Consider the following 10,084-nt stretch of genomic DNA (forward strand, 5'->3'; position numbering starts at 1 on the left):
GAGGTGTGCATGGGCGGCTGCGGAGGGCCCCCCGAGTGCACCTGCCCGTGGTGGCTGAAAACCCAGGCTGAGCCTCCGATGTGCCCGGGCAGGACCCCAGGAGGCCGGGCACAGAACGCCGGTTGCCCCCTTGCCGTTTGACGAAGCTTGCACGGTCAGAAAAGTTTCAAAGTCCCAACGGGGAGAGAGTGCTGACGGTGAGGGGGGTGCTGGCTGCTCCAGGGGCCGGGAGGGAGGCCCTGGAGGTGGGCCTGGGGGTGTGGCGGGGCCCCCTGAGAGCACCTACCAGCAGTTGCTCAAGACCCTGCCTGAGCCTCCGGTGTTGCAGGGCAGGACACCCATTGGCGGGGAAAAGCAGGTGGCAGCCCCTGCTGAAGTCCTTGGCAGAGATGAGTCTTTGAAAAAAATGACAAAGTCCAAACTGCTCCAGGCGCCGGTCAGGGGGGCGGACCCGGCTGGCCGGGCCGACGGGAGCTGCGGCGGCTGGGGAAGAGCCGAGTGTCAAGGCATGTCCTGAGAACCGGGAAGGGGGCAAACCAGTAGCTCCAGGCCGGGCTAGGGTTCCAGGAGGTCGGCCTGACTCTGGAGGTTTTCCCCCTGGCTTTTCCCCATAGGCCAACATGGGGGAAGTCAAAAAAGCACCCCCGGCAGATGTATGCAGAGGGGCTGGGGGGTGACGGGGAGCGGGCTGTTGGCAGCAGTGTGCTGGCTGCAGAGGGCCCCCGAGGTGCTGCACCTACCAGTAGTTGCTCAAGACCCCCCATGACCCTCCGGTGTTGCAGGTCAGGACACCCATTGGCGGGGAACAGCAGGTGGCAGCCCCTGCTGAAGTCGTTGGCAGGGATGAGTCTTTGAAAAAACGACAAAGTCCAAACGCTCCAGGCGTGCCGGCCAGGGTGGCGGACCCGGCTGGCTGGGCCGGCGGGAGCTGCGGCTGCCGGGGCTGAGCCGAGTGTCGATGTATGTCGTGAGAACCGGTATGAGGGTAATCCTGGTCGCTCCGGGCCGAGGCACGGTTCCAGGAGGGCGGAAGGAGCGGGCCCGTTTCCCCTGATAGCGCCGACGGCGGTAAATTAGGGCCTCGCAAAACGTCAGGACGAACACCTTTTTTGCATATAAGGGAACGAGCGGTGTGCGGTCCTTGACAAAGTGACTATTTCTCAATGTGCTGAGGAGTGGGGACCGCTCAAAGTCAAAGCACCGCGGCCGCCCCTCTGCCACCTCCCTGGGAGCAGAGTCATCGAGCGCGAGTGTCCCCACTCCGCCTGTCCAGGCCGCGGGGCCGACAGGCTGGCTGGCTGCCCGGGCAGACCCCGCTCTCCGAGCGGCCGGGCCCCAACGTTCGAGAGGTGTAGGAAGCCACCTTGGGGGTGCTGCGGAGGCCCCCCTGACACCGCCTCCAAGCCCTTGCTGAGAGCCCTGTCCTAGCTGCCTGCGCGGGCAGGCGGGACCCCCCAGTAGGCCGTGCACAGCCCGCGGCAGCCACTGCTGAAGCCCAGGGCAGTTGGCAGAGATGAGTCTTTGAGGAAAAACGACAAAGTCCAAACGCTCCAGGCGCCGGCCAGGGGTGCGGACCCGGCTGGACGGGCCGGCGGGAGCTGCGGCGGCTTGGGAAGAGCCGAGTGTCAATGCATGTCCTGAGAACCGGAAAGGGGACAAACTAGTAGCTCCAGGCCGGGATGGAGTTCCAGGAGGTGGGCCTGACTCCGGAGGTTTTCCCCTTGGCATTTTCCCATTGGCCACAATGGGGGAAGTCAAAAAAGCACCCCCAGCAGATGTATGCAGAGGGGCTGGCTGGTGATGGGGAGCGGGCTGTTGGCAGCGGTGTGCTGGCTGCAGAGGTGTGCATGGGCGGCTGCGGAGGGCCCCCCGAGTGCACCTGCCCGTGGTGGCTGAAAACCCAGGCTGAGCCTCCGATGTGCCCGGGCAGGACCCCAGGAGGCCGGGCACAGAACGCCGGTTGCCCCCTTGCCGTTTGATGAAGCTTGCACGGTCAGAAAAGTTTCAAAGTCCCAACGGGGAGAGAGTGCTGACGGTGAGGGGGGTGCTGGCTGCTCCAGGGGCCGGGAGGGAGGCCCTGGAGGTGGGCCTGGGGGTGTGGCGGGGCCCCCTGAGAGCACCTACCAGCAGTTGCTCAAGACCCTGCCTGAGCCTCCGGTGTTGCAGGGCAGGACACCCATTGGCGGGGAAAAGCAGGTGGCAGCCCCTGCTGAAGTCCTTGGCAGAGATGAGTCTTTGAAAAAAATGACAAAGTCCAAACTGCTCCAGGCGCCGGTCAGGGGGGCGGACCCGGCTGGCCGGGCCGACGGGAGCTGCGGCGGCTGGGGAAGAGCCGAGTGTCAAGGCATGTCCTGAGAACCGGGAAGGGGGCAAACCAGTAGCTCCAGGCCGGGCTAGGGTTCCAGGAGGTCGGCCTGACTCTGGAGGTTTTCCCCCTGGCTTTTCCCCATAGGCCAACATGGGGGAAGTCAAAAAAGCACCCCCGGCAGATGTATGCAGAGGGGCTGGGGGGTGACGGGGAGCGGGCTGTTGGCAGCAGTGTGCTGGCTGCAGAGGGCCCCCGAGGTGCTGCACCTACCAGTAGTTGCTCAAGACCCCCCATGACCCTCCGGTGTTGCAGGTCAGGACACCCATTGGCGGGGAACAGCAGGTGGCAGCCCCTGCTGAAGTCGTTGGCAGGGATGAGTCTTTGAAAAAACGACAAAGTCCAAACGCTCCAGGCGTGCCGGCCAGGGTGGCGGACCCGGCTGGCTGGGCCGGCGGGAGCTGCGGCTGCCGGGGCTGAGCCGAGTGTCGATGTATGTCGTGAGAACCGGTATGAGGGTAATCCTGGTCGCTCCGGGCCGAGGCACGGTTCCAGGAGGGCGGAAGGAGCGGGCCCGTTTCCCCTGATAGCGCCGACGGCGGTAAATTAGGGCCTCGCAAAACGTCAGGACGAACACCTTTTTTGCATATAAGGGAACGAGCGGTGTGCGGTCCTTGACAAAGTGACTATTTCTCAATGTGCTGAGGAGTGGGGACCGCTCAAAGTCAAAGCACCGCGGCCGCCCCTCTGCCACCTCCCTGGGAGCAGAGTCATCGAGCGCGAGTGTCCCCACTCCGCCTGTCCAGGCCGCGGGGCCGACAGGCTGGCTGGCTGCCCGGGCAGACCCCGCTCTCCGAGCGGCCGGGCCCCAACGTTCGAGAGGTGTAGGAAGCCACCTTGGGGGTGCTGCGGAGGCCCCCCTGACACCGCCTCCAAGCCCTTGCTGAGAGCCCTGTCCTAGCTGCCTGCGCGGGCAGGCGGGACCCCCCAGTAGGCCGTGCACAGCCCGCGGCAGCCACTGCTGAAGCCCAGGGCAGTTGGCAGAGATGAGTCTTTGAGGAAAAACGACAAAGTCCAAACGCTCCAGGCGCCGGCCAGGGGTGCGGACCCGGCTGGACGGGCCGGCGGGAGCTGCGGCGGCTTGGGAAGAGCCGAGTGTCAATGCATGTCCTGAGAACCGGAAAGGGGACAAACTAGTAGCTCCAGGCCGGGATGGAGTTCCAGGAGGTGGGCCTGACTCCGGAGGTTTTCCCCTTGGCATTTTCCCATTGGCCACAATGGGGGAAGTCAAAAAAGCACCCCCAGCAGATGTATGCAGAGGGGCTGGCTGGTGATGGGGAGCGGGCTGTTGGCAGCGGTGTGCTGGCTGCAGAGGTGTGCATGGGCGGCTGCGGAGGGCCCCCTGAGTGCACCTGCCCGTGGTGGCTGAAAACCCAGGCTGAGCCTCCGATGTGCCCGGGCAGGACCCCAGGAGGCCGGGCACAGAACGCCGGTTGCCCCCTTGCCGTTTGACGAAGCTTGCACGGTCAGAAAAGTTTCAAAGTCCCAATGGGGAGAGAGTGGTGACGGCGAGGGGGTGCTGGCTGCTCCAGGGGCCGGGGGCAACCCCTGGAGGCTGGGCACGGACCGCGGCCGCCCCCCTTGCAGTCGGACAATGTCTGAGGAGACAAGTCATGAAAATGACAAAGTCCAAACGCTCCAGGCGTGCCGGCCAGGGGTGCGGACCCGGCTGGCCGGGCCGGCGGGGGCTGCAGCTGCCGGTGCTGAGCCGAGTGTCAGTGCAGGTCCTGAGAACCGGGAAGGGGACAAACCGGTGGCTCCAGGCCGAGCTCTAGTTCCAGGAGGTCGGCCTGACTCTGGAGGTTTTCCCCTTGGCTTTTCCCCATAGGCCAAAAGGGGGGAAGTCAAAAAAGCACCCCCGCCAGATGTATGCAGAAGGGGCTGGCTGGTGATGGGGAGCGGGCTGTTGGCAGCGGTGTGCTGGCTGCAGAGGTGTGCATGGGCGGCTGCGGAGGGCCCCCTGAGTGCACCTGCCCGTGGTGGCTGAAAACCCAGGCTGAGCCTCCGATGTGCCCGGGCAGGACCCCAGGAGGCCGGGCACAGAACGCCGGTTGCCCCCTTGCCGTTTGACGAAGCTTGCACGGTCAGAAAAGTTTCACAGTCCCAACGGGGAGAGAGTGCTGACGGTGAGGGGGTGCTGGCTGCTCCAGGGGCCGGGAGGGAGGCCCTGGATGTGGGCCTGGGGGTGTGGAGGGGCCCCCTGAGAGCACCTACCAGCAGTTGCTCAAGACCCTGCCTGAGCCTCCGGTGTTGCAGGGTAGGACACCCATTGGCGGGGAACAGCAGGTGGCAGCCCCTGCTGAAGTCCTTGGCAGTTGGCAGAGATGAGTCTTGGAGAAAAAAAACGACAAAGTCCAAACTGCTCCGGGCGCCGGTCAGGGGGGCGGACCCGGCTGGCCGGGCCGAGGGGAGCTGCGGCGGCTGGGGAAGAGCCGAGTGTCAAGGCATGTCCTGAGAACCGGGAAGGGGGCAAACCAGTAGCTCCAGGCCGAGCTGGAGTTCCAGGAGGTTGGCCTGACTCTGGAGGTTTTCCCCCTGGCTTTTCCCCATAGGCCAAAATGGGGGAAGTCAAAAAAGCACCCCCGCCAGATGTATGCAGAAGGGGCTGGCTGGTGATGGGGAGCGGGCTGTTGGCAGCAGTGTGCTGGCTGCAGAGGGCCCCCGAGGTGCTGCACCTACCAGTAGTTGCTCAAGACCCCCCCTGACCCTCCGGTGTTGCAGGGCAGGACACCCAGGAGGCGGGGAACAGCCGTGGCAGCCCCTGCTGAATCCCACGGCAGTTGGCAGAGATGAGTCTTTGAGAAAAACGACAAAGTCCAAACGCTCCAGGCGCCGGCCACGGAGGGCGGACCCGGCTGGCCGGGCCGGCGGGAGCTGCGGCGGCTGGGGCTGAGCCGAGTGTCGATGCTTGTCGTGAGAACCGGTATGAGGGTAATCCTGGGCCCTCGGGGCCGAGGCACGGTTCCAGGAAGGCGGAAGGAGCGGGCCTGTTCCCCCTGATAGCGCCGACGGCGGTAAATTAAGGCCTCGCAAAACGTCAGGACGAACACCTTTTTTGCATATAAGGGAACGAGCGGTGTGCGGTCTTTGACAAAGTGACTATTTCTCAGAGTGCTGGGAAGGGAGTGGGGGCCGCTCAAAGTCAAAGCACCGCGGCCGCCCCTCTGCCACCTCCCTGGGAGCAGAGTCATCGAGCGCGAGTGTCCCCACTCCGCCTGTCCAGGCCGCGGGGCCGACAGGCCGGCTGGCTGCCCGGGTAGACCCCGCTCTCCGAGCGGCCGGGCGCCACGTTCAAGAGGTGTACGAAGCCACCTGTGGGGGGTCTGCGGAGGCCCCCCTGAGAGCGCTGATAACCCTGTCCTAGCTGCCTGCGCGGGCAGGCGGGACTCCCCCAGGAGGCCGTGCACAGCCCGCGGCAGCCACTGCTGAAGCCCAGGGCAGTTGGCAGAGATGAGTCTTTGAAAAAACGACAAAGTCCAAACGCTCCAGGCGCCGGCCACGGGGGGCGGACCCGGCTGGCCGGGCCGGCGGGAGCTGCGGCTGCCGGGGCTGAGCCGAGTGTCAATGCATGTCGTGAGAACCGGTATGAGGGTAATCCTGGTCGCTCCGGGCCGAGGCACGGTTCCAGGAGGGCGGAAGGAGCGGGCCCGTTTCCCCTGATAGCGCCGACGGCGGTAAATTAGGGCCTCGCAAAACGTCAGGACGAACACCTTTTTTGCATATAAGGGAACGAGCGGTGTGCGGTCTTTGACAAAGTGACTATTTCTCAATGTGCGGAGTGGGGACCGCTCAAAGTCAAAGCACCGCGGCCGCCCCTCTGCCACCTCCCTGGGAGCAGAGTCATCGAGCGCGAGGGTCCCCACTCCGCCTGTGCAGGCCGCGGGGCCGACAGGCTGGCTGGCTGCCCGGGCGACCCCCCTCCGAGATGCCGGGCCGGGGCAGACTGTGCAAACGCGCGCGGGCGTGTTTTCTTCCCCTGGGGTGGAGCCCTTCCACCCCACGCCGTCCGAGGCCCGTTGGCCTCGGGCGGCCTGCCTCCGAGAGTGGGAGAGAGACGGAGGACGGCGGCCCGCGGCGGCGCGAGGCGTCCCCGTTGCTCCACCACGACTGCCAGCCGGTCGATCCTACCGGTAGCCTGGGCTTGTCTCCGCTCCGCCTGTCCAGGCCGCGGGGCCCACAGGCGGCTTGCCTGGGAAGACCCCGCTCTCACCGAGCGGCCGGGCGCCACGTTCAAGAGGTGTACGAAGCCACCTGTGGGGGGTCTGCGGAGGCCCCCCTGAGAGCGCTGATAACCCTGTCCTAGCTGCCTGCGCGGGCAGGCGGGACCCCCAAGAGGCCGGGCACAGCCCGCGGCAGCCCCCGCCGAAGTCCACGGCAGTTGGCAGAGACGAGTCTTGGAGAGAAAACGACAAAGTCCAGACGCTCCAGGCGCCGGCCAGGGGTGCGGACCCGGCTGGCCGGGCCGGCGGGAGCTGCGGCTGCCGGGGCCGAGCCGAGTGTCGACGCATGTCGTGAGAACCGGTATGAGGGTAATCCTGGGCCCTCGGGGCCGAGCTACGGTTCCATGAAGGCGGAAGGAGCGGGCCTGTTTCCCCTGATAGCGCCGACGACGGTAAAATAAGGGCTCGCAAAACGTCAGGACGAACACCTTTTTTGCATATAAGGGAACGAGCGGTGTGCGGTCTTTGACAAAGTGACTATTTCTCAGAGTGCTGGAGTGGGGACCGCTCAAAGTCAAAGCACCGCGGCCGCCCCTCTGCCACCTCCCTGGGAGCAGAGTCATAGAGCGCAAGTGTCCCCACTCCGCCTGTGCAGGCCGCGGGGCCAACAGGCTGGCTGGCTGGCTGCCCGGGCGACCCCCCTCCGAGATGCCGGGCTGAGGCGTAGGCAGCCGCCTCCATCACCACCACCCAAGGCGAGAGAGTGGGTCAACGGGAGAGCCGTCGCGGCCGGGGGACCCTCGCCGCGCCCATGTCCGGGGAAGGACCACAAGGGCCCTGCTCCCCGGCGCCCCGGCGAGCGGGTTCACCCTCGGCGCGTACGGCTCTCGAGGATGGGGAAGGGACGCGCGTGGGCGTCCCTCCCGTCCCCCGCGGAAGAAGGCGAGCGACTCTGCGCGTCGGGACACCCCGCGGAGCCCCCTGCGGGGGGAGTACTCCGGGGGAGAAGCGTGGCGCAGGGGGTGCAGCCCTTTCCCAGGCCACCGTGCGACGGCGTCGGTGGGGCCGACGCCGAGAGAGAGAACGATCCGGGCTCTCCCGCCTCAGGGTGGCCGAGAGCGGGGCCACGGGCCCCACGTTTGGTGACGGTTTTCCCGAAAGCGAAGGACCCCCGCCTGTCCCCTCGGGCTCCGGCCGATGCGGGCGGTCCAGGGCGGGGATAGGGGACGGCGGCCTGCGGACGACGCGCTTTATCCCCAGAAGGAGCGAGGCATGAGGGGGTGTTCCACCCCCGCCGGCCGGTCTCGCTCCTTCTCCGGGCTACGCCTCGGCGGAGTAAAGACCCCCGGGTCAACGCTCCCGCGTCCGGGTGCCGCCGCGCGTCCCCTTCCCGCGGGGGGTGGATCCCTTCCACCCCTGGCCGTCCGAGGCCCGTGCGCCTCGGGCGGCCTCCCTTCCGAGAGAGGGAGAGAGAGACGGAGGACGGTGGTCCGCGACGGCGCGAGACGTCCAAGTTGTGTTCCCCACGGCGGCTACCCGGTCGATCCCGCCCGCCGGTAGCCTTGGCTTGCCCCCACTCCGCCTGTCCAGGCCGCGTGGCCGACAGGCTGTTTGCCCGGGTAGACCCTGCTCTCACCGAGCGGCCGGGCCCCAACGTTCAAGAGGTGTACGGAAGCCACCTTGGGGTGGAGCCCTTCCACCCCTGGCCGTCCGAGGCCCGTGCGCCTCGGGCGGCCTCCCTTCCGAGAGAGGGAGAGAGAGACGGAGGACGGTGGTCCGCGACGGCGCGAGACGTCCAAGTTGTGTTCCCCACGGCGGCTACCCGGTCGATCCCGCCCGCCGGTAGCCTTGGCTTGCCCCCGCTCCGCCTGTCCAGGCCGCGTGGCCGACGGGCTGTTTGCCCGGGTAGACCCCGCTCTCACCGAGCGGCCGGGCCCCAACGTTCAAGAGGTGTACGGAAGCCACCTTGGGGTGGAGCCCTTCCACCCCTGGCCGTCCGAGGCCCGTGCGCCTCGGGCGGCCTCCCTTCCGAGAGAGGGAGAGAGAGACGGAGGACGGTGGTCCGCGACGGCGCGAGACGTCCAAGTTGTGTTCCCCACGGCGGCTACCCGGTCGATCCCGCCCGCCGGTAGCCTTGGCTTGTCCCCGCTCCGCCTGTCCAGGCCGCGGGGCCGACGGGCTGTCTGCCCGGGTAGACCCCGCTCTCACCGAGCGGCCGGGCCCCAACGTTCAAGAGGTGTACGGAAGCCACCTTGGGGTGGAGCCCTTCCACCCCTGGCCGTCCGAGGCCCGTGCGCCTCGGGCGGCCTCCCTTCCGAGAGAGGGAGAGAGAGACGGAGGACGGTGGTCCGCGACGGCGCGAGACGTCCAAGTTGTGTTCCCCACGGCGGCTACCCGGTCGATCCCGCCCGCCGGTAGCCTTGGCTTGTCCCCGCTCCGCCTGTCCAGGCCGCGGGGCCGACGGGCTGTCTGCCCGGGTAGACCCCGCTCTCCGAGCGGCCGGGCCCCAACGTTCAAGAGGTGTACGGAAGCCACCTTGGGGGGGCTGCGGTGCCCCCCTCCCCGAGAGTGCCTCCCAGGCCGAGGGAGCCCGGCGGTCGAGTGTCGTAGGAAAGCGCGTGCCACGGCTGTGTCGGTCACAGGGGCCAGAGGTAGTTTGGGCAACGGCTTAGATCCGTATGAAGCTCATCCTTTCCGGCCTGTTCTGGCGGCGGCTAGGCGTGCGCGCACGGCACGACGCCCCTGGCTCCAGCGATGCGACGGCGCCCCGCACCCCACTCTCCGGGCCGAGCAGAGTGGCCGCTCTCGCTCCTTGGAGCAGAGCCCCCGAGTGCAAGTGTCCCCGCTCCGCCTGTCCAGGCCGCGGGGCCGACAGGCTGTCTGCCCGGGTAGACCCCGCTCTCCGAGCGGCCGGGCGCCACGTTCAAGAGGTGTACGAAGCCACCTTGGGGGGCTGCGGTGCCCCCCGCCCCGAGAGTGCCTCCCAGGCCGAGGGGAGCCTGGCGGTCGAGTGTCGTAGGAAAGCGCGTGCGCGGCTGTGTCGGTCACACGGGCCAGAGTTAGTTTGGGCAACGGCTTAGATCCGTATGCAGCTCAACCTTTCCGGCCTGTTCTGGCGGCGGCTAGGCGCGCGCGAACGTCACGACGCCCCTGGTTCCAGCGAGGCGACGGCGCCCCGCACCCCGCTCTCCGGGCCGTGCAGAGCGGCCGCTCTCGCTCCTTGGAGCAGAGCCCCCGAGCGCAAGAGTCCCCGCTCCGCCTGTCCAGGCCGCGGGGCCGACAGGCTGTCTGCCCGGGTAGACCCCGCTCTCCGAGCGGCCGGGCCCCAACGTTCAAGAGGTGTACGGAAGCCACCTTGGGGGGCTGCGGTGCCCCCCGCCCCGAGAGTGCCTCCCAGGCCGAGGGAGCCCGGCGGTCGAGTGTCGTAGGAAAGCGCGTGCGCGGCTGTGTCGGTCACACGGGCCAGAGTTAGTTTGGGCAACGGCTTAGATCCGTATGCAGCTCAACCTTTCCGGCCTGTTCTGGCGGCGGCTAGGCGTGCGCGCACGGCACGACGCCC

Source organism: Eleutherodactylus coqui, unplaced genomic scaffold (genome assembly GCF_035609145.1).
Source record: "Eleutherodactylus coqui strain aEleCoq1 unplaced genomic scaffold, aEleCoq1.hap1 HAP1_SCAFFOLD_534, whole genome shotgun sequence".
NCBI lineage: Eukaryota > Metazoa > Chordata > Amphibia > Anura > Eleutherodactylidae > Eleutherodactylus > Eleutherodactylus coqui.